The sequence below is a fragment of the Salvelinus fontinalis genome, chromosome 15 (assembly GCF_029448725.1).
Source record: "Salvelinus fontinalis isolate EN_2023a chromosome 15, ASM2944872v1, whole genome shotgun sequence".
Taxonomy (NCBI): Eukaryota; Metazoa; Chordata; class Actinopteri; order Salmoniformes; family Salmonidae; genus Salvelinus; species Salvelinus fontinalis.
Window position 1 is genome coordinate 29,703,605 of NC_074679.1, and position 27,010 is coordinate 29,730,614.

A 27,010-nucleotide genomic window follows, 5' to 3' on the forward strand; every position below is an offset into this window, starting at 1 on the left:
TTAACTCTTTTATATCCTTACTAAGTAATTCAAGTAAACCCAGTTTGTCATTTATTGATTTTAACAGATCAGTTTCGACCTTTACCATTCCCGGTGGTGAGAATATTAAATCGTCAGTATCTGTCGAAGAATCTCGCTTGCGTTTTGTAAACGGTTCCCCTGTCTTATTCTCCGTCATGTTTGGTTGTTGTCTGTGTTCGTAATATTTGTCGATAAATGTCTCTAGTCTTAGGATTTGTTTTGTGTTATTATCCAGATTGAAGGTTTATCACTCACCAGATTATGTAGTGCTAATATTTTAGTCTATTTAGCAGATATTTCGAATATTATGTTTTATCTTGAGGTGCTCTACATAACTTCGTTCAGTCCGCCATTACCTTTACTTTACCTTTACGTCCGCCGTCTACGTCCTACCATCACTCAGTACTTGGTTGAAGCACCTTTGGGAGCGATTACAGCCTTGAGTCTCCTTGGATATAACGCTACAAGATTGGCACACCTATATTTGGGGAATTTCTCCCATTCTTCTCTGCATATCTTCTCAAGATCTGTCAGGTTGGATGGGGAGCGTCACTGCACAGCTATTTTCAGGTCTCTCCAGAGATATTCAAGTCCAGGCTCTGGCTCGGCCACTCAAGGACATTCAAAGACTTGTCCCAAAGCCACTCCTGCGTTGTCTTGGCTGTGTGCTTAAGGTCTTTGTCTTGTTGGAAGGTGAACCTTTGCCCCAGTCTGAGGTCCTGAGCGCTCTGGAGCAGGTTTTCATCAAGGATCTCTCTGTACTTTTCTCTGTTCATCTTTTCCTCGATCCTGACTAGTCTCCCAGTCCTTGCCGCTGAAAAACATCCCCACAGTGCTGCCACCACCATGCTTCACTGTAGGGATGGTGCCAGGTTTCCTCCAGATGTGACGCTTGACATTCAGGCTAAAGAGTTCAATCTTGGTTTCATCAGAGCAGAGAATCTTGTTTCTCATGGTCAGTCCTTTAGGTGCCTTTTGGCAAACTCCAAGCGTGCTGTCGTGCCTTTTACTGAGGAGTGGCTTCTGTCTGGCCACTCTACCATAAAGGCCTGATTGGTGGAGTGCTGCAGATATGGTTGTCCTTCTGGAAGATTCTTCCATCTCCACAGAGGAACTCTGGAGCTCTGTCAGAGTAACCATCAGGTTCTTGGTCACCTCCCTGACCAAGGCCCTACTCCCCCGATTGCTCAGTTTGGCCGGGCGGCCAGCTCTAGGAAAGGTCTTGGTGATTCCAAACTTCTTCCATTTAAGAATGATGGAGGCCACTGTGTTGTTGGAGTCCTTCAATGATGCAGAAATGTTTTGGTACCCTTTCCCAGACCTGTGCCTCAACACAATCCTGTCTCGGTGCATCCTGTTTCCATTGATCATCCTTGTGTGTCTCATAGCAAAGAGTCTGAATACTTACAGTACCTGTCAAGTTTGGACACACCTATTCCATTCCAGTGACTACCTCATGAAGCTGGTTGAGAGAATACCAAGAGTGTGCAAAGCTGTCATCAAGGCAAAGGGTGGCTACTTTGAAGAATCTCAAATATAAAATATATTTTGATTTGTTCAACACACCATGATTCCTTGTGTCGCAACGTATTCCGTGTTTAGTTTGTTTATGCTTCAGAACGCTAACCGAAATGTAGGTAGCAGCCATCTTGAAATGAGGTCATCGGCTCGGCCTTCCCTTAGATGTGTATGCCCATTTATGGTAGTAAGTCACACCAAAGATTTTAAGGCACCGATCAATAGCCAAGATACTCAGCTTTCCGCAGACACCCTGCTTTTGCAGATAGGGGCTACCATTCTTATGCCAGACTGAATTGAATAAAACATATCTAATAGGGTCCACAAATATGGGGAATTTACATTTTAAGAGGTTTAAAAAAAAATATTTAAAAAAATAAAGAAATGAAGGGGGGGAGCCCCGCGCCCCACAATTTGGGAACCGCTGCTCTAAACTACACTAGACTGGGGCTGGATGGGATGTGCTATGGTGTAGCTTTGGGTGTCTGCATAGGGGGCTGGTATGCTTCAATAAATTGAGTTTCAGCTTGACTTACTCCTGTCTTGCTCGGGCTCCTCTGTGGGGATAATTCAACTTCCTGGTCCTGTCTCACAGGGGACTGCATCTGAATCATTAGTCATACTATAGAGTTGCTTTTGGCCCAGATGGCAACCAATAATCAGATTCACATTATTGGTATGCTACAGTGATGCAGACACTCCATTTAACAGGGGAGCTCAGTGTGTGTGGTGTAATGAGAGCGATGTACAGGTTGGCTCTGGTCCATCTCTCTATACAAAGAAAAGGGATTTACTGCCCTTTCACCATGTGTCTCTGTCTCTCTCTGTGTCTCTGTCTGTCTCTCTCTGTCTGTCTCTCTCTGCCTCTCTCTCTCTGCCTCTCTCTGTTTCTCTCTCTGCCTCTCTCTGTTTCTCTCTCTGTTTCTCTCTCTGCCTCTCTCTGTTTCTCTCTCTGCCTCTCTCTTCTGTCTCTCTGTTTCTCTCTCCCTGTCTCTCTCTCAATTCAATTTGCTTTATTGACATGACGCAACAATGTACATATTGCCAATGCTTATTTTGGATATTTACAATATAAAAATGAGAATCAAAATTGTCAACGGGACAACAGTAACAACAATAACCAAGTGTCAAAATAACCATACATTCAACAATAACAATAAACATACAGTAGAGTACATGTGCAGGTTGATTGGTTTGTCAGACACTGTCCCTCAACTTATGGGAGGCAGCAATGTAGTGCGCTGCCAACCCACAGCTCTCTGCATCCTCCCCCAACAGGACTGGTAGCCTACTCTCATCAGAGAGGTTTTTGAAACCTTGAATAAGGGTTTCAAATTTGAGGAAATTACACTCTCTAATTGTTTTATATTTTTGACATTTTGTCAGGAAATGCAGCTCCGTCTCAGGTTCTGTTGTTGTGCAGTGGTCGCACAGCCTTTCCTCTACAGGGAGCCAGGTTTTCCTGTGTCTACCCTTCTCAATGGCAATGCTGTGCTCACTGAGCCTGTACTTTGTCAAGGTTTTTCTAAGGTTTTGATCAGTAACCATGGTCAAATATTTAGCCACAGTGTACTGTCGATTTTGGGCCAGATAGCTCGGCATTTTGCTTTGTGTTTGTGCTTGTGTTTCCCAATAAGCAATATCGTTTTGTTTTGACTGTGTTGTAATTTGGTTTATCCTGATTGATTGGATGTTCTGGTCCTGAGGCTTCAGTGTGTTAGTAGAACAGGTTTGTGAACTCAGCCCCAGGACCAGCTGGATGAGGGGACTCTTTTCTTTGCTCAGCTCTTGGCATTGCAGGGCTTGGTAGTGGTATGAGAGGGGGTCACTGTATTTTAGATGTTTCCAAAACTTAATTGCTATTTTTTGAGTTTTTATTATTAGTGGATATTGGCCTAATTCTGCCCTGCATGCATTGTTTGTAGTTTTCCTCTGAACATGTAGGACAATCTTACAGAACTCTGCATGCAGGGTTTCAATGGGGTGTTTGTCCCATTGGATGAAATCTTGTTTTGCAAGTGGACCCCACACCTCGCTGCCATAAAGTGCAATTGGTTCAATGACATATTCAATTCAATTACTTTTAGCCAAATTTTGAATAGGTATTCCAATTTGAATTAGCTTTTTAATGGTGTAGAATGCCCTGCGTGCTTTCTCTCTGTTCATTTACTGCCTCATTAAGGTGTCCAGTTGAGCTTATTTTTAAACCTAAGTAATTGTAGTGTGTGCAGTACTCTATATTTTGTACCAATTGAGAACTTTGGTCTAATTCCCTGAGATCTGGATCTTCTCTGGAAAATCATTATTTTAGTCTTTTTGGGGTTTACTGCCAGGGCCCAGGTCTGGCAGTACTGCTCTATCAGGTCCAGGCTCTGCTGTAGGCCATGTGCTGTGGGTGACAGCAGGCATAGGTCATCTGCGAAGAGTAGGCATTGTGGAGACTAACACCAGAGGCTGAGGATTTTTCTAGAATAGTGGCAAATTTGTTGATGTAAATATTGAAGAGTGCAGGGCTCAGATTACAACCCTGACGAAGGCCCCGCCCCTGGTTAAATAATTATGTTATTTTCTGGCCAATTTTAATGCTGCACGTATTGCCAGTATACATTGATTTAATTATGATATGTTTTACCCCCTACACCACTTTCAATAACTTTGTAGAACAGTCCTGTATGCCAAATAGAATCAAATGCTTTTTGGAAGTCGATAAAGCAAGCGTATATTTTGGTATTATTTTGGTGGACATGTTTATCTATCAGGGTGTGTAGGGTGTAAATATGATCAGTTGTGCGATGTTTTGGTATAAATCCAATTTGGCTTTTACTCAAGACATTGTGCTTATTAAGGAAGTTTATAATACTACAGAAAACCTTCCCCAGGTTACTGTTCACACAAATGCCTCTGTAATTGTTAAGGTCAAGTTTGTCTCCGTTTTTAAAGATTGGGGTTATGTGTCCTTGATTCCAGATGTCAGGGAAATAACCTACACTCAGGATCAAATTAAACAGTTTTAATATAGCCAATTGAAATTTTGCACTAGTGAGTTTGAGCATCTCATTTAGGATGCCATCAGGTCCGCATGCTTTTTTAAATTTGAGAGCCTGAAGTGTCTTATAGAGCTCCTGGTCAGTAATTGGGGAGTCCAATGGATTTTGATTGTCCTTTATAGCTTTTTCTAATCCATTCAACTTCTCATGAATTTGGCGTTGTTCTGCATTTGTGTCAATTTGAACGGTGTTGTAGAGTGTTTTAAAATGTCTTGTCCACTTTTTTGGTCCTGAGTACGTTTATAGAGTTTTAAAGTCTCACAGTAATGAAGGTGTAATTCACCATTATGTAGTACAGCTTACTGGGCTGTGAATGTGTGGTTGTTTCCATGTCTGTTCTTTTGAGGAACAACGTAATTTGGCTGTGATCAGACAGAGGTGTTAGTGGCTTGACAGTGAATGAGCTGAGAGAGAAAGGGTCAATGTCTGTGATCATATAGTCAGTCTACTGTACTGTGGCCAAGAGGTGAGCAATAGGTGAATCTCCCCAAAAAGTCCCCCGTAACCTACCATTGACAAAGTACAGATCCAGGCTTCTACAGAGCTGCAACAGATCCCTTCCGTTTTTGTTGACTGTGCTGTCACTGTTGTTTCTATGGGGGAGATTAAGACAGTTAGAAACAGTATGGCCTGTAATAAAGCTGTCCCCTCGTGTGCTCGTTAGATCAGGTAGTGTTCCTGTGCGTGCATTTGTGTCCCCACAGATGAGCACATTTCCCTGGGCCTGGAAATAACACGTCTCTTTCTCAAGGGTGGGGAAGATCTCCTCTGAGTAATATGGGGATTCTGAGGGGGGGATATATATTGCGCAAAGGAACACATCTTTTTCTGTCAGTACAAGTTCTTTTTTCAGTTTTAATCAAATGTGATATTTACCAATTTTTAGGGGATCAATTAGATTTTGTAGTTCGGATTTGTACCAAATGATCAATCCTCCAGAGTCTCTGCCTCTATTGACAGAGCTGTGTTTCTGTGATGGCACAATGACCTCTCTGCAGCCTGAGGGACAGTGAGTGACAACTTCAGCCTTACACCATGTCTCCTGCAGAATGATGACGTCAACATCTTTAAGGTTTTTGTTGAACTCCAGTGCTAAACTCTTCAGTCCAAAGGTTGATGAGTTTAGGCCCTGAATGTTCCACATGCTAACTGATAGCGATTTCATGTTCCAAAAGAAAGAATAGCAGTCAGAAATACAGTGACTACTAACTAATAAGTTGTTAAGAGTGAGATAAACAGGATAACAGCTAACATTCTTTCTGTTGTATATATAAATATTCATATTCATTGAACAAGTCAATTCTAGTACAATAGGTGTGTGTGTGTGTGTGCGTGTGTGCATGCGTCCGTGTGTGTTTAGTGCAGATGTATTGGAGGAGCTGTTTAATCTCACTTAATCCTACAGGGTTCTCCTGTCCTCTGACGACCTCTGCGTAGCTGCGCTGGTCCTGCTGTTGGGCCCTGTGGAGTGGAGGAGGGCTAGTTCTGGGCCGTGGGGCTTCCTCTCTGGTCTGGTAGGGGTGGTGGTCTGGTGCGGGGTAGTAGGCTGGGCCCGGTCCGGTCTGGCTAAGCCGATGGAAGTGGTGATGCTCTGGTGGTGGGTGGGGCCTGTGCGGTGCGCTGGGTCTGGTGGGGCGTTGAAGGGGCCTGGGGCTCCTTGGTGGTGCAGTGGTCTGGTAGGGGTCTCTGGGTGGTCCTCTGTCCAGTGCGGCATGGGGTATTTGTCTACCAAGTGCCACGTCCTTTAGAGACTTGGCAAACATCCCTACTGTCTGCTTCCTCAGGTGGGAGTGGTCGTGCAGATGCTCTGGGGTGATTGTTGGGTGGTGAGCAACATGCACGTTTGGGAGTAGGCCACACCCTCTGGTAATGTCAGCGTTGACTTTCTGAATGATACGGGGACGAAAGTCTTTGCGGGGCAGCAGAGTGGAGATGGTAATGTGGGAGTTGGGGAACCGCTCTCTCTCTCTGTGTCTCTCTCCGTCTCTCTGTCTGTGCCTCTCTCTCTGTCTGTGTCTCTCTGTCTGTGCCTCTCTCTGTCTGTCTCTCTGTCTGTGCCTCTCTCTCTGTCTGTGTGTGTCTCTGTCTCGCTCTCTCTCTCTCTCTGTCTGCCTCTCTCTCTGTCTGTGCCTCTCTCTCTGTCAGTGTCTCTCTCTCTGTCTCTGTCTCTCTCTCTCTCTCTCTCTCTCTCTCTGTGTCTCTGTGTCTCTCTGTCTCAGTCTCTCTCTCTCAATTCAATTCAATTCAAGGGGCTTTATTGGCATGGCAAACATGTGTTCACATTGCCAAAGCAAGTGAGGTAGATAAAATACAAAAGTGAAATAAACAATAAAATTAACAGTAAACATTACACATACAGAAGGTTCAAAACCATAAAGACATTACAAATGTCATAGTATGTATATATACAGTGTTGTAACAATGTACAAATGGTTAGAGTACACAAAGGAAAATAAATAAGCATAAATATGGGTTGTATTTACAATGGTGTTTGTTCTTCACTGGTTGCCCTTTTCTTGTGGCAACAGGTCACAAATCTTGCTGCTGTGATGGCACACTGTGGAATTTCACCCAGTAGATATAGGAGTTTATCAAAATTAGGTTTGTTTTCGAATTCTTTGTGGATCTGTGTAATCTGAGGGAAATATGTGTCTCTATGGTCGTACATTGGGCAGGAGGTTAGGAAGTGCAGCTTAGTTTCCACCTCATTTTGTGGGCAGTGTGCACATAGCCTGTCTTCTCTTGAGAGCCATGTCTGCCTACGGCGGCCTTTCTCAATAGCAAGGCTATGCTCACTGAGCCTGTACACATACATCTCTCTCTCTGTTTCTCTCTCTGTTTCTCTCTCTGCCTATCTCTGTCTGGCTCTCTGTCTGGCTCTCTGTCTGGCTCTCTGTCTGGCTCTCTGTCTGGCTCTCTGTCTGGCTCTCTGTCTGGCTCTCTGTCTGGCTCTCTGTCTGGCTCTCTGTCTGGCTCTCTGTCTGGCTCTCTGTCTGGCTCTCTGTCTGGCTCTCTGTCTCTCTCTCTGTCTCTCTCTCTGTCTCTCTCTCTGTCTCTCTCTCTGTCTCTCTCTCTGTCTCTCTCTCTGTCTCTCTGTCTCGCTCTCTGTCTCTCTGTCTCGCTCTCTGTCTCGCTCTCTGTCTCTCTCTCTCGCTCTCTGTCTCTCTCTCTCGCTCTCTCTCACACACACACATCCCGCTATCTTAGTCTGTCTGGGTGAGTAATATAGTGCTAAAAGAAGATGGATGGGGAGAGTGGCTGGTCTGGGTTTGATTAGCTTGTGGTGGGGCTGCAGTGTTGTAGGGATGAATGGGAGGGGAGAGGCCGCACGGGTCACTGGCATCACAGGGTTAAAGGTTGAGTGGCAGCAGCAGAAAAACTTGTGCGCATGCGAGGGAGAGTGTTTTTGTGTAGGAAATATGTGACTATTGTAAGAAGTTTGTTTGTTTGCATTTCCACTGAGAAATGTCTTGATTTTATTATCACAGAATATAGTGGTATGTTAGATAACCCAATACCACTGAAAAATAGTTTTGAGCTGTTTTCACACTGGGCTGTGTTGGTTGTTTTAGACCCAGCTTTGGTCATTCTATTTGGTTGTCTATGTTTGCCCGGCCAGCAGCATGCGCTAGAGCAGCAGTCTGATGCCAGAGGACACGCTACTAGTTCAGTTGGTTTTCATCAGCTCCACTCTCACTGTAATGCTCACTGTGTCTCACTCTCTCTGTCTCTCGCTCTCTTTCTCATCTGTCTCCCCCCCGAGTCTGTTTTTGTTTAGACATGATCTCTGTTCCTTTAATTCTCTGTTTGTTTCATTGTCATCCAGACTGTCATTACTTTCCTTCCAGTCTAAATGCTTTAAAACCAGACTACGAGGCAGTAGAGAACAAGGCCACCCGGCTGTGTGGAAAATCCCTTTATGGCGGCTAATGGCACCGGCCCAGATCGAACAGTGCTGCAAACGTCCTGAAGAAGGATCACATTTCTCGCTCAATGACCACGGTCAAGGGCGTGAGAAACTGAAGTCAGTCTTTCGACTGCGAGGCAAGGCAGACATATGAAACCCCTTTCAACCTTTATGGATTAGAAGAGAATATGTAGATATCAGATCTATTTAGCTGCCTGCTCAGGTCAAGCGTTTCACTTGATTGGAAGAGAAATTGCAAGTGATGCTAACTGGTTGGCACAGGATATTTTCTCATTAGAGGATAGCTACAGATTAATGTGGGTCGTTTGGCGTGCCTGCGAGTTTACCAAACGGCACTGATGTCGTTTAGGTCATTTGGTTGGCCACCCATTGTGCCACGCTGGTGTTTCTGGATGAATCCACTTAAAGCTCCAGTTGATTGGTAAATGATTGGAGAGACACACACACACACACCGGTTTAGTTTATTAGAATCCCCATTAGCCACTGCCCATGCAGCAGCTACTCTTCCTGGGGTCCACATAAAACGTAGAAATGCATGACAAAGTACAGACAATTTCATTTAAAAAATGTAATTCACTTTTTTAAATCAATAAAAATAAATTGGAAAGACACCGAGACAACAAAATACTATTTCCACATGATTCATATATACAATCTTATATCCAGTTAAATTAGATATTTAGAAAGAGGAGAGGCACTGTGATTCATGTTATCTTTTCAACTTTAGTGGCAAAGCATTCCACAATGATGTAGGTCTTTACATTATCTGAGCAACGCATTAAATCTGGTTTTGGTTTGGGTAAGGTGAAGAAACCCATAGTGGCATGTGTGGTGGTGTATGTATGTCTGTTTTTAAAGTATAAGCAAATAGATTGTACAAGTGGTTAGGCATTTTAACACACAAATGTTTCTTGAGAAGAAGTCCATTTCTCCTCAACCGAGAGACTATCATGCATGTTGTTAGTTCCATGTGTGCAGTTAAGGGCAAGGCGTGCTGCTTTATTTTGAGCCAGCTGCAACTTTGCTAGGTCTTTCTTTGATGCACCTGACTATGTTACTGGACAGTAATCAAGATGCAACAAGATCAGAGCCTGAACAACTAGTACAGTTCATCTTTGTGTTAAATACGCATCTTTTATATTTTATAGCTTTACCTCCTGTAAAGTTAAACTATGTCATCAATCACCGGGTCCTTATTGGTGGTCTTTGTTCTGTATTATGCATAATTACCTACCTTGTCCTCCACAGGATGGATTCTGGGTATTTATATTAGTAACTTTGTTCAGGGTTTTGCCATCCAGGGCCAGATGACCAAATCTGGGGGCCCGGGCCACCTACCTCCAGGCCATGCAGTTTCATAGCTAATCTCATGCTATTCTACACATTTTGCCATGAGGCTGAGAACATTTTGTGGTTTTAAAGCAAATTTCCTACAATTCTACACATGACGTGATCATATGCTATCTGGGGGTCCCTGACCTCCAAGCCCCCCCCCCCCCCCCCCCCCCCATCCTAATGGCCATCAGAGGTGATTACTAAAGGTAGGCTACTTCCAGTATTCAGAAGAATAGCTTTGTTTGCTGCTTATCTCTTGCTGTCTGCATAAGATGTCCACTTTGGGAGCAGTATTGGACTTGGACCAATATGGTTTGATATAACATTCCTTCTTACCTCTGAATTACTGGCCTGAATATGCGTCTTCCAAAATCAACAGCTCTCAATGGAACTGAGACATGTAATTGTTAAGCACAACTCAACTGACGTCCTCTATCAATGACCACAGGTTGTTTTCTCAGGAATCGAGCAGCATATCTGCTCTACATCTTTTAAGCTGCTAAATGTCTTGGTGATTATTGGTGATGTTCACACCCAAAATGTTTTTGACTGTAATGTGTCCTCTTTCCTCTGCTGCAGGGTCAGACTGTGTCGTTGCAGCCGGTGTCCTGTATAGAGGATATTCTGTACTGCTACCAGCCCATCAATAGCCACACCTACAGAACCCCCGTGCCTGAGCTGGAGCAGCTGGGACGTCTTGGGTAAGAACACACTTACACACCTAAAGGGTACAAAAGGATTTTTAGTTATATTTATTTCACCTTTATTTAACCAGGTAGACCAGTTGAGAACAAGTTCTCATTTACAACTGCGACCTGGCCAAGATAAAGCAAAGCAGTGCGACACAAAAAACAACAGAGTTACACATAAACAAACGTACAGTCAATAACACAAAAGAGAAGAAAAATAGAAAAATCTATGTTCATTGTGTGCAAATGTAGAAGAGTAGGGAGGTAGGCAATAAATAGGCCCTAGAGGTGAAAATAATTACAATTTAGCATTAATACTGGAGTAATAGATGTGCAGATGAAGATGTGCAAGTAGAGATACTGGGATGCAAGAGGGTAAGTAATAATATGGGAATGACGTAGTCAGGTGTGCTATTTACAGATTGGCTGTGTACAGGTACAATGATCGGTAAGCTGCTCTGACAGCTGATGCTTAAAGTTCAAGAGGGAGATATAAGATTCCAGCTTCAGAGATTTTTGCAATTTGTTCCAGTCATTGGCAGCAGAGAACTGGAAGGAAAGGCGGCCAAAGGAAGTGTTGGCTTTGGGGATGACCAGTGAGAAATACCTGCTGGAGCGCGTGCTACGGGTGGATGTTGCTATGGTGACCAGTGAGCTGAGAGAAGGCGGGGCTTTACCTAGCAAAGACTTATAGAAGACCTGGAGCCAGTGGGTTTGGCGACGGATATGTAGTGAGGGCCAGCCAACGAGAGCGTACAGGTCACAATGGTGGGTAGTATATGGGGCTTTGGTGATAAAACGGATGTCACTGTGGTAGACTACCGGTACATCCACTGTGGTAGACTACATCCACTGTGGTAGACTACATCCAGAGAGAAGGATCTAGAGATGCCTAGTGATATGATGCGTCCATAGGCACAGCACAGTAGTGTACATCATAAAATTAAAATGATTGTACAGACAGTCTGGGTGGCACAGTATACTTGTTGGGGACAGGGGGAGTATGAGAGGGGAACAGAGGGTACAGGCTCGCCTGGAAGTCTGGGTCTTTTCTCTGAAGTCCCACTTGATTAGCTGTGAGAGGAGTGGTGGGGGGAAGGTTTTGTTCTAAGGGGCAAACAGCCAGCGTTCCCCTGTACCCAGCCCTGCCGTTCTTCAGCACACACAGGAAGTGCCTTCCCCAAAGCCGGGCCCCTGGGCCAATCGCTCCTCGACGCCATCGGGCCCACTCCTCACAACACAGCCCATCCATCAGACCGCACCCAGCCCAACCGTCTGTCTGCACGGAGACAGGCTGGCACTAAGGCCCTCCCACCGGCCATGAGAGCTCCAATTGGCTTAGAGGGGCATATGCAGACAAATAAGGGTGTTCTCATTGGTGAAAAGAGATGAGTCTTTGTCATTTCCACCTCATAGTAACTGTCATTCAGCAGATATTTTATTTTCTGTGGCTTCCAGTTGATCATATTGTAATTTGCAAGAAAGATTTTCAAACCCTTGTGAGGGATAATGAGTTTCCATTGAGTTTAGTTTTTTTAATATGTAATAAAAAATGCCCTTTTGATTTCCGTAATGAACTCGTGAACCACCTAATTGAAGTGAAGCCTTCCTTCTTAATGGATTGCAGGAGAGTTGAGTAGAATAACTGGTTCTACTTTTACATTATGTATGCAGTGTAATGCTGAGGTTTTGGTTCTTTTGGCTAGGCTGATCAATATGCAGATGAAACACATCTCAAAATGTTTGCCGCATGCTGGAGCTGACTGATGAGAGGGGGACGGAAGGGGGAAGAGGAGGGGGGGACACAGGGGGTCTGGTGTCAGCAGTTCAGGGGTCCTGCAGGACTAGGGCTGGAGGGGAAGGGCTCTGCCACCTGAGATAAATTAGTCTCCTCAATGATGAACACTTGTCCCTCTGGCGCAGGCAGCGACCGACTACTGTAGCCCAGTCTGACAAATAAACAACAACTCCCATGATGCAGTATGCTCTGTTAGCAGGAGCTGGAATTCTGCTGACACTTCTGCATTGTTGGCAGTTTTGTTATTCAGCTAAGTTCAGAGTTTATGCACACGGGGTGGTGGTGGTGTGCGCACGCACACACACACACACACACACAGTCTCAGGCACACACCAAAAATGTGCACAGGTCATACACATTCACATGTCCCACTCTGCATTTTTGGCCACAACAGAAGTGCTGTGATGTGGTGAGAGTTGAACGGCATGTGGAGAATACACAGAGGTTATGGAGAGGGTGGAGAGGTGGAAAGGGAGTTCTCCAGTGCAGGGTTGGGCCAGAGTCTGTCTTTTGACCTATGGGGTGTGTGTGTGTGTGTGTGTGAGAGAGTGAGAGAAGGGGTTATGGTTAGGGAAGGAGGGGCTAGGGTCTTATTTTAAACAGGGCTGTTTGTCTTGGTCAGGGCCCATGGTGACAGCAGCACCACTGGTGATTTGTCTTGGACAGGGGAGTCTGGAGGGACGGGAGAGTTGAGCGCATAGCCGCACACACCCCCCCTGTGGCCCTGGGGCCTCTGGGGCCCGGCTCTGCACAGGATGCGAGCGGAGCCTTGCTTTTTATGCTAGGGCCTCCCTCCCCCCACTCTCACTCTGTGTGTGTGTTTCCCTCTCTCTCCGTCTCTTTCGCCTTGTCCCTTTGCCCCCCAAAAAACCGCAGGAGCGCTGTGCGGCTGCCAGGAAAAAGAAGGGCCACGCCTCCCTCTCTCTGCTGTACCTGAATAAATATGGGCTGTGGTCTTATTAAAGACAGCTGCTTCAATACTGGAGAGAAAAGGCTGCATGTTCAGGCAATGGGGACCTTTGAAAGTGTCCATTCAGCGTCCACCCCCCGAACCCCCCCCCCCCCCCCCCCCCCCCCCCCACACGTACAATCTCAGAAACACACTTCCCCTGATGTGTGTACGTGCATGTCTGAATGCGTCTGTCTGTGTGTGTGTGTGCGAGAAACCACAGAACGGAGGAGGCCCTCTATAGTGTGAAGACATTTTATGAAAAGGAAGTGTCAGTCATTCTGTCTCATTGATTGGCATATACACATGTCCATGCATTAACATGCTATGCTCTGAAAATACCTGTTGCTGTGCATTACCTTAACATATTAAAATGTGAATTCTTATAGGCCAGGGGATGAGGCCTTTTCCTCCACTGTCACCTTGACCCCTGAAGGTGTAGTTTGACCAGGTAGCTTACTGTAGTCCTGAGTGTGACTGGGTCAATACTGTCCCCTTCTGGAACGCTACCTCACCTCAGACCTGGTTCACTCCTAATGACATGGCTGGGACCTGCATCTTGAAACTTTCACCACTTGATTCCGCACAACAACCACAAACTGCAGAGGGACACTATTTTAGAATCTGTGCTTCTGCTGCCTGTAGATAAAAGAACCTGAATGATGGTATATGAACATGTGTTACTGTTTTGGAAGTTCTGTCCATTTTGTGTGTTAGAGAAGGTTTGTTTTGGTCTTGAGTGTGTGTATCTTTGAAAAATGGAAAGAGAGAGCTTGTTTATGTGTCCTGGTCTTTGATGTCAGAACCTTTTTTCTCTGTGCGGCTGCGTGTGTGTGTGTGTGTGTGTGTGTGTGTGTGTGTGTGTGTGTGTGTGTGTGTGTGTGTGTGTGTGTGTGTGTGTGTGTGTGTGTGTGTGTGTGTGTGTGTGTGTGTGTGTGTGTGTGTGTGTGTGTGTGTGTGTGTGTGTGTGTGTGTGTGTGTGTGTGTGTGCGCGCGCGCGTGAGCATGCGCACATGCGGTTGTGAGTCTTTGAGGAATGGATGGAGTACATTTTGTGTGCTTACACATGTCTACTGTGTGTGTGTGTGTTTGTTTTCTGGTGCACTTCCTAAGCTCTGACTGTGTAGGCGATGAAAGACCCAAGTTCTCTGCCGCTCCAAAGAGAAGGGAGAAGGGAGGGGGGAGTAAATCTTGGACAAGGACTAATCCTGTGTGAGGAAAGAGGGAGAAGGAGACATTGGCAGCGCCATACTCAAAACTTCGACTAAAACCTCAAGTGCTGACAATGAAAGCTAGAAAGAGCAGTTGTTTGTATTGGCGCAGGTCACCCTGAAATTAGTCCATCACTGTGACAGCGGTTGCTCAACGTGCTACGCTAAATGCCAATGTGGATAATATTTTGAAGTTTTACCCCCTCATCCTCTTCTCCTCCCCTCCCTGCTCTCCTTAATTGGTGGAAAAAGTGAGGTTTCTGTCGAGGGTGGTTGGTTGTTGGTTATGAGGTGGTCGTCTCTCGTCGCTTGCTCGGAGTGAAGGGGAGCAGCTGAGCGATGGAACGGGGAGGGTGGGTGGGGTGTTTAGTCTGGAGCTCCTCTCCAGGGGACCCTGAGCTGCAGACCAGGAAGTAGTGCTCCTCAGCCATGCAGGCTCGTCAGACTCACTGGAGTCTGGCTGAAGGGTTCAAGCTCTCTCTGAGGGAGGGATGGATGGAGGGGATTGATTGGGACATATAGAGAGAAAGGAGCTTTGTTGTCAAGCTACCACAGTGGCGTTTGTAGTCTTTCCCTGGTCATAGAGAGCTTTTCTGCTTCATAATACACACACACACTGTGTGTTGAAGGTGTACTGACTTTGAGGCTTGATCTGGCTGGGAGGAAGGGAGTGATGGGTTTTTGGGTGGTGTACTCCTGCCTGTGTTCTCCACCTAGCTGTCTAGCTTTGAGTGTGTGTGTGTGTGTGTGTGTGTGTGTGTGTGTGTGTGTGTGTGTGTGTGTGTGTGTGTGTGTGTGTGTGTACATAAGTAAAGTGTGTGTGTGAGAGGCAGTGTTGGCTGAGGAGCTGTGACAATCATAACTTTCTGGCAGGCGTCCCTCCTAGATCTCAGTCCCAGGCTGGCCTGACTCCAGGTCTGACTCCATCTCTCTCTCCCGGCTCTGGCGCTGCTCTGCAGGATGTAGGAGTTACAAGGTCAACTAAACCTGGCTCACTACCCACTATGACCTCTCACCTCTGGCTTCCCAACCTCTCCCCTACATTAAACAAGGTTTAAGTCGTGTCCAACTCACTCCCTCCCTCTCCTTCCTTCCCTCTAGTAGTAGGAGACAGTAAATCTCAGTCACTGTGGCTCCCGTGCGTCTCCCACTCTCCTAGTGTGGAGAGCAGCAGGCGTGTGCTGGGCTGAGGAGGACCACTCCAGATGGACTGTTTGCTCATTCTACACAAAATGGCCTAAAATGGCTTTTCCATACGGCCCCGGCTCTCTGATCCCAGCTGGCATCAAGTCAATTTGATGGGCCGGGTCCTGGGAGGGCAGGGGGACGGAGGGGTAGAGGTCTTCACAGGGACCTGGAGGGCTGTCCTGGGACAGAGGGAGCCGAGTGAATGAAACCTCACAGTGAAGGCCTCTCAAATACTGTGTGCTCGCATACGATATGTAGCTTTGATGGTTGAGTTATGGGGCTGGATGAAGGTAAGAAAGGCGCTGTATAGTATGACCTCAGATGAACCCAAGCCTTTGATCTGGTTTTACTACAATTACATAATCCGTCCCAACTTATTTCTAGATTTTGAGGCGATTTTGGAATGTCCAACATAACAGTAATTAATCATAGAGATGTATGCTATAGGATCATTGTGTGTAACAAATATTTCTGTTTCTCAAAAGCTCAGGCTGTCAGATTCGGGCAATGGCCTAGTTGTGCTAGCAGCTAGCTGGATGAAGTCTACCATTGCAAGTTACTGCCTCTCTGGATGCTCTATCCACACCCTCTCAGAGCAGAGAGCATGAACGACAGCTGTAGCTCACAGATTTGACATTTGCATAGCCAAAAGATACTGCAGGAACTATGTCAGAATATGGGAGCCAGATCTTTAAAACAGGGTTATTTGACTTGCAAACCCACAGGATGAACTGTGTTTTCCCCAGCATCACTCTCCGCACATGATCAGCTCTCATCTCTGATATAGTATAGCTACTAGTATAGTATAGCTACTCTTGCATGGCCAGACACTGTACTACTCTTGTGGGGAAGCCAGGAAATAGGGGTTAGTGTATGTGTGGTTCTTCTCTCCGCTACAGGGGTAGCTGGGCTAATACCAGGGGGTTGTGTGAATGTTGTATAGTACAGTATCCACTCCTTATCCTGACCTGCAGTCATAATGTTCTCTGTTGTAGGAAACGGGAGCAGAACAGTATGGCTCTGTATGAACTGGATCTGTTGTCTCTTAATGCAATCTGTGCAAATATTGATTGATTCTTGAGTGTGAGTCATTAGGCCAGTGGATTGGAGGAGGAGACGTCTCTTACAGTAGAAAGCTCTTTAGCTTCATGGGTTAGTCTTAAAATAAAAACAGCAGATAGAGATGGGTCGCCATGGCCACGCCAGTCTTTCACTGGGTTCTGAAAGAGACGGCTGTTTTAGTTTTTCTTATGAGGGCCCCTTGCCAGCCCCTTCCCCAGGCGGGTGGGTGGTGTTCCCACACAGGAAACAGGCACACAAACAGACCAGCCAAGCCCCAGGGAAGGAGACACCACCAGGGCAGGCCAGGGATAACCAGGGGTGGGTATTTGCCTGCCTACTCCCCCCTTTGTTTATTTGTGGCGCTGGCTGGAGGCTGTAGGGTCAACTCCCAAAAGAGAGAGCGAGTGGTGATATCTCCTAACTATTTATACATTAACCCAATATGTGCAGAGGTGTGTAAGGCAGGACTGGGACTGTCAGTCAGTCAGGGGTGTAGGCAGGACTGGGACTGTCAGTCAGTCAGGGGTGTAGGCAGGACTGGGACTGTCAGTCAGTCAGGGGTGTAGGCAGGACTGGGACTGTATGTCAGTCAGAGGTGTAGGCAGGACTGGGACTGTCAGTCAGTCAGGGATGTAGGCAGGACTGGGACTGTCAGTCAGTCAGGGGTGTAGGCAGGACTGGGACTGTATGTCAGTCAGAGGTGTAGACAGGACTGGGACTGTCAGTCAGGGGTGTAGGCAGGACTGGGACTGTCAGTCAGTCAGAGGTGTAGGCAGGACTGGGACTGTCAGCCAGTCAGGGATGTAGGCAGGACTGGGACTGTCAGTCAGTCAGGGGTGTAGGCAGGACTGGGACTGTCAGTCAGTCAGAGGTGTAGGCAGGACTGGGACTGTCAGTCAGTCAGGGATGTAGGCAGGACTGGGACTGTCAGTCAGAGGTGTAGGCAGGACTGGGACTGTCAGTCAGTCAGAGGTGTAGGCAGGACTGGGACTGTATGTCAGTCAGAGGTGTAGGCAGGACTGGGACTGTCAGTCAGGGGTGTAGGCAGGACTGGGACTGTCAGTCAGTCAGGGATGTAGGCAGGACTGGGACTGTCAGTCAGTCAGGGGTGTAGGCAGGACTGGGACTGTATGTCAGTCAGAGGTGTAGGCAGGACTGGGACTGTCAGTCAGGGGTGTAGGCAGGACTGGGACTGTCAGTCAGTCAGGGATGTAGGCAGGACTGGGACTGTCAGTTGTTTTTTTTTTTTTGTTTTTTTTCACCTTTATTTAACCAGGTAGGCTAGTTGAGAACAAGTTCTCATTTGCAACTGCGACCTGGCCAAGATAAAGCATAGCAGTGTGAACAGACAACAACACAGAGTTACACATGGAGTAAACAATAAACAAGTCAATAGCATGGTAGGAAAAAGAGAATCTATATACAATGTGTGCAAAAGGCATGAGGTAGGCAATAAATCGAATAATTACAATTTAGCAGATTAACACTGGAGTGATAAATCATCAGATGATCATGTGCAAGAAGAGATACTGGTGTGCAAAAGAGCAGAAAAGTAAATAAATAAAAGCAGTATGGGGGTGAGGTAGGTAAATTGGGTGGGTAGTTTACAGATGGACTATGTACAGCTGCAGCGATCGGTTAGCTGCTCGGATAGCAGATTTTTAAAGTTGTTGAGGGAGATAAAAGTCTCCAACTTCAGAGATTTTTGCAATTCGTTCCAGTCGCAGGCAGCAGAGAACTGGAAGGAAAGGCGTCCAAATGAGGTTTTGGCTTTAGGGATGATCAGTGAGATACACCTGCTGGAGCGCGTGCTACGGGTGGGTGTAGCCATCGTGACCAGTGAACTGAGATAAGGCGGCACTTTACCTACCATAGCCTTGTAGATGACCTGGAGCCAGTGGGTCTGACGATGAACATGTAGCGAGGGCCAGCCGACTAGGGCATACAGGTCGCAGTGGTGGGTCGTATAAGGTGCTTTAGTAACAAAACGGATGGCACTGTGATAAACTGCATCCAGTTTGCTGAGTAGAGTATTGGAAGCTATTTTGTAGATGACATCGCCGAAGTCGAGGATCGGTAGGATAGTCAGTTTTACGAGGGTAAGTTTGGCGGCGTGAGTGAAGGAGGCTTTGTTCCGGAATAGAAAGCCGACTCTAGATTTGATTTTGGATTGGAGATGTTTGATATGAGTCTGGAAGGAGAGTTTGCAGTCTAGCCAGACACCTAGGTACTTATAGATGTCCACATATTCTAGGTCGGAACCGTCCAGGGTGGTGATGCTAGTCGGGCGCGCGGGTGCAGGCAGCGAACGGTTGAAAAGCATGCATTTGGTTTTACTAGCATTTAAGAGCAGTTGGAGGCCACGGAAGGAGTGTTGTATGGCATTGAAGCTCGTTTGGAGGTTAGATAGCACAGTGTCCAGGGAAGGGCCGGAAGTATACAGAATGGTGTCGTCTGCGTAGAGGTGGATCAGGGAATCGCCCGCAGCAAGAGCAACATCATTGATGTATACAGAGAAAAGAGTCGGCCCGAGAATTGAACCCTGTGGTACCCCCATAGAGACTGCCAGAGGACCGGACAACATGCCCTCCGATTTGACACACTGAACTCTGTCTGCAAAGTAGTTGGTGAACCAGGCAAGGCAGTCATTAGAAAAACCGAGGCTATTGAGTCTGCCGATAAGAATATGGTGATTGACAGAGTCGAAAGCCTTGGCCAGGTCGATGAAGACGGCTGCACAGTAATGTCTTTTATCGATGGCGGTTATGATATCGTTTAGTACCTTGAGCGTGGCTGAGGTGCACCCGTGACCGGCTCGGAAACCGGATTGCACAGCGGAGAAGGTACGGTGGGATTCGAGATGGTCAGTGATCTGTTTGTTGACTTGGCTTTCGAAGACCTTAGCTAGGCAGGGCAGGATGGATATAGGTCTGTAACAGTCAGTCAGAGGTGTAGGCAGGACTGGGACTGTCAGTCAGTCAGGGATGTAGGCAGGACTGGGACTGTCAGTCAGTCAGGGGTGTAGGCAGGACTGGGACTGTCAGTCAGTCAGAGGTGTAGGCAGGACTGGGACTGTCAGTCAGTCAGAGGTGTAGGCAGGACTGGGACTGTATGTCAGTCAGGGGTGTAGGCAGGACTGGGACTGTCAGTCAGTCAGAGGTGTAGGCAGGACTGGGACTGTCAGTCAGTCAGGGATGTAGGCAGGACTGGGACTGTCAGTCAGTCAGGGGTGTAAGCAGGACTGGAACTGTCAGTCAGTCAGAGGTGTAGGCAGGACTGGGACTGTCAGTCAGTCAGGGGTGTAGGCAGGACTGGGACTGTCAGTCAGTCAGGGGTGTAGGCAGGACTGGGACTGTCAGTCAGAGGTGTAGGCAGGACTGGGACTGTCAGTCAGTCAGAGGTGTAGGCAGGACTGGGACTGTCAGTCAGTCAGAGGTGTAGGCAGGACTGGGACTGTATGTCAGTCAGAGGTGTAGGCAGGACTGGGACTGTCAGTCAGGGGTGTAGGCAGGACTGGGACTGTCAGTCAGGGGTGTAGGCAGGACTGGGACTGTCAGTCAGTCAGGGGTGTAGGCAGGACTGGGACTGTCAGTCAGTCAGGGGTGTAGGCTTTGATGTCAACCGAATGGGGCGACTCTCACCCTAGCTATATATATACACACACACACCATATTGGCACACCATATTGGCCCTGTGCCCCCCCCCCCCCCCCCCCGGGGCCCAGGGCTCTGTGATGTACAGTGGGATTAGCTGGCTCATTTTCCCCCCTTAAGAGCTAGGGAGAGAAAACAAACTCCCGTCATCTGGGGCTGCGCTGTGGGGACTTGTAGTGGGTACCTCTCCAGTATGATGGATGAATCCACCCCCCCCTTTCTGTCTCTTTGTGTTTTTCTTTCTCTTTCCCTCCCTCTTTCACTAATTGAAATGCTCTTGCTTCTCCCTATAGCTCGAGGTGCTGTGTAAACTGATACCAGTGTTTTGGAACCCACCTGGGAAAAGGCTTTTCTTCCACAGTGTTCCGGTGTTCTATTTACAATATGCTACATATGACAATCAATACTCCCGTGTGTGTGTTTGTGGGTCTGTCTGGCGCTAACAGCCATTCTGTGAAGAGCATATGCCCTTCCATTGTTTACGGACCCATTTGGTTAACGAGGACACTGCTAATTTCCCCCCACCCACAGTATTCTCCCTGCTCTCCAGGGGATAGATAGATAGATGGATACTCAGTACCTGCCAGGCATCTCACTGCCTTGAAATGTGGGTTCCTGTATCAAGTGGCTAGTTTGTGGTGGGTTTCCATGCCATTGATGTCCTGTCAGGCAGCCTCTACCGCCCCCATCAGGCCAGACGGATGAAGTACAGGTCTGTGACCATCCTGGATGAGCAGTGACAGTTGATGCTTTGTGAAGAAACTCAGGATTTAGGCATCAGCATAAGCCTCTGTTCTTTATAATGCCTTCATATCAGACACACAACTACCTGCGTCATTCATACCCCTTTGCTGTGGTTTCATATAAACTGTCTTTACAAGTTGTGATTGCTAGTTGTCAATCACTGCAAAATGAGTGAGTATTTCTATAAGGGTTATTGTTAAGTGTCTTACAATGATTGTGTTAACACCCTAAAAGTGGTCCCCTCTTAACTAAGTGTTAGTGATACTCCTTATGGCTCTCTGAGAGACACAGACACACCCTCTCTGTCAGTGGGGTTGACCCGCTAGTGATAAGATATATGATCATGGAAAAGGAGTCGATGGCCTAGCCTAGTAGTGACCGAGTGTGTGTAGACTTGTCACTCAGACTGAGTGTCCTGTGTACAACAGGGGGTTTTGGGCCGTGTCGTATCATCCTAACGGTTGTGGAGGATAGAATCTCACACTACCATGTCCTGGAGGAAACTCCATCCCAGGGAAACGAGACTGGCCTCTGGCCCCCGATGATGAAAGGCTGCTGTTGACAGATATAGTATACCTGTGAGAGCGTTCTATGTTTGGCTCCACTGCAGGGGTTTTGTTCCTGGCCCAGCTGGATGTGTTCCAGGGTTTTAGCTTGCATACCTTTTAGGAAATTCTGCTGTATTGTTTTTGCAGAGGAAGTGTATTGTTATTACGGTTTTGGGAAAGATACGCAGGGCACTGTACCCTGTAACGTGTGTGTGTATACATACATACACACACACAGTCTCTGGCTCGGTCCTGCACAGCGCTGTTCTTAGGGCAGCAGGGGAGGGGTAGTGGAGTTGTGAGTGTGTGTAACTGGAGCTTGCTAAGGAATGCAGGGGGTGTTTTTGGAGGAGCGGGGCGGGGTGAGGAGGGTGATTAGGGGGTGACAGCTGAGTGCTGACCCCTCTATAATGACAAATCATCCGACAGGTGTGTGGCTCTGCACCACCCCCACCCCCCCATTCCCAGGCCAGGATTCCCAAACTCTGCTGGATCGGAGCGCTAAAGGAAGACTTCCGGATATGAGGCTTGCTGTCCAAGAGGTTCATCACTGGCCTTTCAGAAGTATGAAACAGGCCTCTGTGGAGAGATCCAGCCAGAGCCTCCCAACCACTGACCTTAACTCTCACCTTACACCTCAGCCTTAATATCTTACAGTAGCTCCGCCATCTTCAACCACGAGGCCATAGAGTCTCCGATAGGTGAAAATTGATTGAGTTTCGACATTTGTTTTTCGCACCATACACAGAGTAGAATTCTCCAAGTTTTGTTCCATAGCGTGCGAGTGACGAGTTAGGATGCTCAGTCTCTGACATGAGTCATGGGAAGTAACGCATCTCTTTGATCCTTTGTGCAGCAAAAAAACTACTGCAGTCCCAGGATCAGAGAGTGTGGTCTAGGAGCAGACAGGTGCTGAGCTGCAGCCTGGTCTGGGGTCAGTGACCAGACCTTTGTGAAAGTAAAGTGCAGGAGCAGAGGGAGGGAGACAGAGACATGCTGTAACAGCAGCTGGCCATCGCTACTAGACGCCATGCTTCAGTGATTCACGGCTTTTCTGATAGGAAAGAGCTTCTATTATGCACTCTCTCACTCAGTGCAGATCATTTATACTGATACCCTTTTGTGTACAAGAGCACAACCCACTCAGACCTGCTTAAGGTATACAGAGATGTTTTAATATGGGAATGCAACCTGACAAACCCCATAGTTTTAATCAGCAATGTGTAAGGCTGGTCCACATTTAATGCTTTGTCATGTCTGTATGTGGTTTGTGAGGGCACCACTAAGTGATGGTCATAATCTATAGGCAGGCGTGGCAGCATTATATCTGAACTTTTCTTTCCATCATGGCTGGGTTTCCCCACAGCCAACACATGGAGTATAGACAGGAGCCCTGATCCAGCCAGCCTGCCAGTCCTTCACATAATATAGCTGCTCCAATCTAGGCTTTTTTCACTCTCTCAGTCCTGCAGCTATTTTACTGAAGAAGTCTAACACCCTTCCTGCCTTCCACACGCACAACCTGTCTTGTTCATGTGTGACAATTAAACTTGAAACTGAACACAGAGAAGTTACACTCAGCTGGAATCCACGCGGAATCTTCCGGAACATTTTAGCATGGGCCGCCGGCGTGTAATTTTCCAGGCAAAGGGAGCAGGGAATACTTTTGTGGTCCAGGCGGGAAATCCAAGACTATTATTAGCGTTAGCAGGATAACTTGCCCAGGTATTCACCGTTCCAAACCAGAGAGGAAATGTGCTGTTAGCTCCAGCAGTTTGGAGTCGTTTGGCTCTCAGAAAGGGGTGGATGGTAGCATGAATACTGAGAAACAGGGGTTCTAGAATAATATTTTGATTACTCCATCAGTGAGAATATTGTTCATTGTGGTAATTCACTCATCCAAGACACTCATGTTTTTAGATTTAACAGTAGGTTCCTTACAGTTTGCCGTTGCCATGCCTCATCTGATTTAGTTTATTCAAAAGTGTAGGACAATGTAGTATAACAAAGATAAATGTTAAATAACAAAGAGCTTGGCATTCTATAGGATCCATGGGGCACATGTGTCATCATGGGTTTTTGTATGAACTAAAGAACCAACTAAAATCACCCATGCTCACAAATGTCATTCAGTCATCTCTATCGTCTGTATTAGTCTATTCCCGCCCCCCTAAGCGACATAATGGACCATTCCAAAGTGACCCATATTTACCCAATAACAGGAGGCTTTGAAAAGGCCCAGATCGAGTTGCAGCTAATGCTCCAGTGGGGCCCGGAGAGTGAAAGATGTTACCGGCCGAAACGGCTTGGGTTTCAGAGGCCTGTGAACAAAAGGGAGCCAGTCCTCTGGGAGAAAAAGAACGAGGGGTAAGGGAGGGAAGGAGGGGGGAGAGAGGTGTAAGTCTAACTTTGTCAAAGCTGGTTCAGTGCACCCTGTATACTGTTAAGTGTCTCATTCACACAGTATGTATAGTAGTCAGTCTATCGCGGTGTGTACCAAACTTCATTGTATGTTTGCAAATGTTCTACCAAGAGTCTGAAATATTTGTCTGTATATTCATTGTATGTCTGTTGTCTTCCTCTGTCTGTGTATTCAGTGTCAAGTACAGTCAGTGTTATTTCCGCTAAAGAGAAGGGTGATGTGATGGATTGCTGAAGTGTGTGTGTGTGTGTGTGTGTGTGTGTGTGTGTGTGTGTGTGTGTGTGTGTGTGTGTGTGTGTGTGTGTGTGTGTGTGTGTGTGTGTGTGTGTGTGTGTGTGTGTGTGTGTGTGTGTGTGTGTGTGTGTGTGTGCATTCGTTGGAAGCGTCTATGCTGGCGTGTGTATAAAGTAGAGCTTTGGGACGAGATGCACTTACAGGAGCAGAGTTAATGGAGCAGTACTGAACTAACGGGTGGTGTTAGGGGGAGCAGAGTTAATGGAGCAGTACTGAACTAACGGGTGGTGTTAGGGGGAGCAGAGTTAATGGAGCAGTACTGAACTAACGGGTGGTGTTAGGGGGAGCAGAGTTAATGGAGCAGTACTGAACTAATGGGTGGTGTTAGGGGGAGCAGAGTTAATGGAGCAGTACTGAACTAACGGGTGGTGTTAGGGGGAGCAGAGTTAATGGAGCAGTACTGAACTAACGGGTGGTGTTAGGGGGAGCAGAGTTAATGGAGCAGTACTGAACTAACGTGTGGTGTTAGGGGGAGCAGAGTTAATGGAGCAGTACTGAACTAACGGGTGGTGTTAGGGGGAGCAGAGTTAATGGAGCAGTACTGAACTAACGGGTGGTGTTAGGGGGAGCAGAGTTAATGGAGCAGTACTGAACTAACGGGTGGTGTTAGGGGGAGCAGAGTTAATGGAGCAGTACTGAACTAATGGGTGGTGTTAGGGGGAGCAGAGTTAATGGAGCAGTACTGAACTAACGGGTGGTGTTAGGGGGAGCAGAGTTAATGGAGCAGTACTGAACTAACGGGTGGTGTTAGGGGGAGCAGAGTTAATGGAGCAGTACTGAACTAACGGGTGGTGTTAGGGGGAGCAGAGTTAATGGAGCAGTACTGAACTAACGGGTGGTGTTAGGGGGAGCAGAGTTAATGGAGCAGTACTGAACTAACGGGTGGTGTTAGGGGGAGCAGAGTTAATGGAGCAGTACTGAACTAACGGGTGGTGTTAGGGGGAGCAGAGTTAATGGAGCAGTACTGAACTAACGGGTGGTGTTAGGGGGAGCAGAGTTAATGGAGCAGTACTGAACTAACGGGTGGTGTTAGGGGGAGCAGACAGACTGTTGGTTTAACGGCTGTAGACTAGAGGACTGGCTGGTGATGATACCCAAAGGTGATTTCACTCTGCATCCTCCTGCTCTTTCTCTCTCCATCTCTTGCTCCTTCTCCCCCCATTATTCTCTCTCCTCTCTTCTCCTCCTTCCTTAGGGGCAGGCTGGTATAAAGTTACATGGCTCTCAGCTTTCTTGGAAGGAATGACCACATGTGTAGCTTGGGGATTAGATTAGCAGGAAGAGCAGACTTAGCCGGACTGGAAATAGACCACTTTTTCACCGTTAAAAAGGCCCAGTACAATATAATCAATAGATGGCACTCATCTGCTGTGGGGAGAGGAGCAGGAAGCCATCGGAGAAGGCCTCCCTCAAGTGCGCCGTGAAGGACCGGCTACAGGGCTCGTGCTTAATGAAGTTATTATTAATAATCACTGCGATGCCTGTTTTGGACTTGTGTTGTTTCTCTAGTGGGTGAAGAGTGGTCTTTATGTACAAAACCCGATCTGCCCTCTCTTTGTATGTCTGGAACTTAACCACTGATGACTAGACTTCCTTTTCTGTTAATGTAAGTGCATAGCACATTAGTAAATGCCATATTAATGACCATGTATATATTATGCTTAGCAGTTGACTTTTAGATATTAGTCTATTTTCCATATATTGTATATCATGGAAATTCATGAGGGAAAACAATGTTAAATACACACTGGTACGCATGCAAACTGCCAAAAAGAAATGCTCCATAAACACATACTCCAACACACGTATTCCACACACACACCTCCTCCTCCCTCCCAGTTTCTCTCTGAGCCTCCCCACAGGTGTTGGGTTACTCTGTAAAGCAGACTGAACCGGAGCACAAATCAGAGGGCTGTCTGTGCTCTCGCTTCCTATTTCACTTTGAAGTTTCCCTGGCTCTCAGGGACAGGGGGCACAAAGCCTGACTCGTGTGGGGGCTTTAGCACTTTTTGCTGGGGCTGTGAGTGTGGGAAAGGAGGGGGGTGAGTGTGTGCTGTCTTTGTTGCTTTGGACCTCAGTCGCTTGAGGACTATGTTAGCTTAGTAGCCAGAGACTGTAGAACCCACTGAGGGAGGCCAAGAGGAGGAGGGAGGAGAGTCGTTCCCCTAGTGCCCACTGAGCTGACTGACAGCCCAGGACCTGAGTGTGTGTGTGAGGAGGAAGGATTAGAGAGGGTAGGGCTACAGGTCACCCCCCCCCTAGTGGAAGAGCACTGGTCACCATGGACTAAGTCGACAGCTCGGCTGTTTTTCTATCTACAGCTCAGAGTGAAAATAAACAGTGACTTGCCATCTTCTGAAAAGCTGAATAGGGTCCTTGGTGGGCTTGGGCTACATCTGTACACACTTAAAAATAAAATACACCTAGAATGCTATATGGAGTGGCTACGTAGCTGCTGTGCTGAGTGCTCCACTGCCTACGTAGCTGCGTGCTCCGTTGCCTACGTAGCTGCTGTGCTGAGTGCTCCACTGCCTACGTAGCTGCTGTGCTGAGTGCTCCACTGCCTACGTAGCTGCTGTGCTGAGTGCTCCGTTGCCTACGT

At 47.1% G+C, this 27,010-nt stretch overlaps 1 pseudogene; it reads left to right on the top strand.

The window, feature by feature from the left end:
* The window catches only part of LOC129811746 (CDK-activating kinase assembly factor MAT1-like), an 82,231-nt pseudogene that overhangs the window by 52,583 nt on the left and 2,638 nt on the right, over positions 1 to 27,010 (top strand).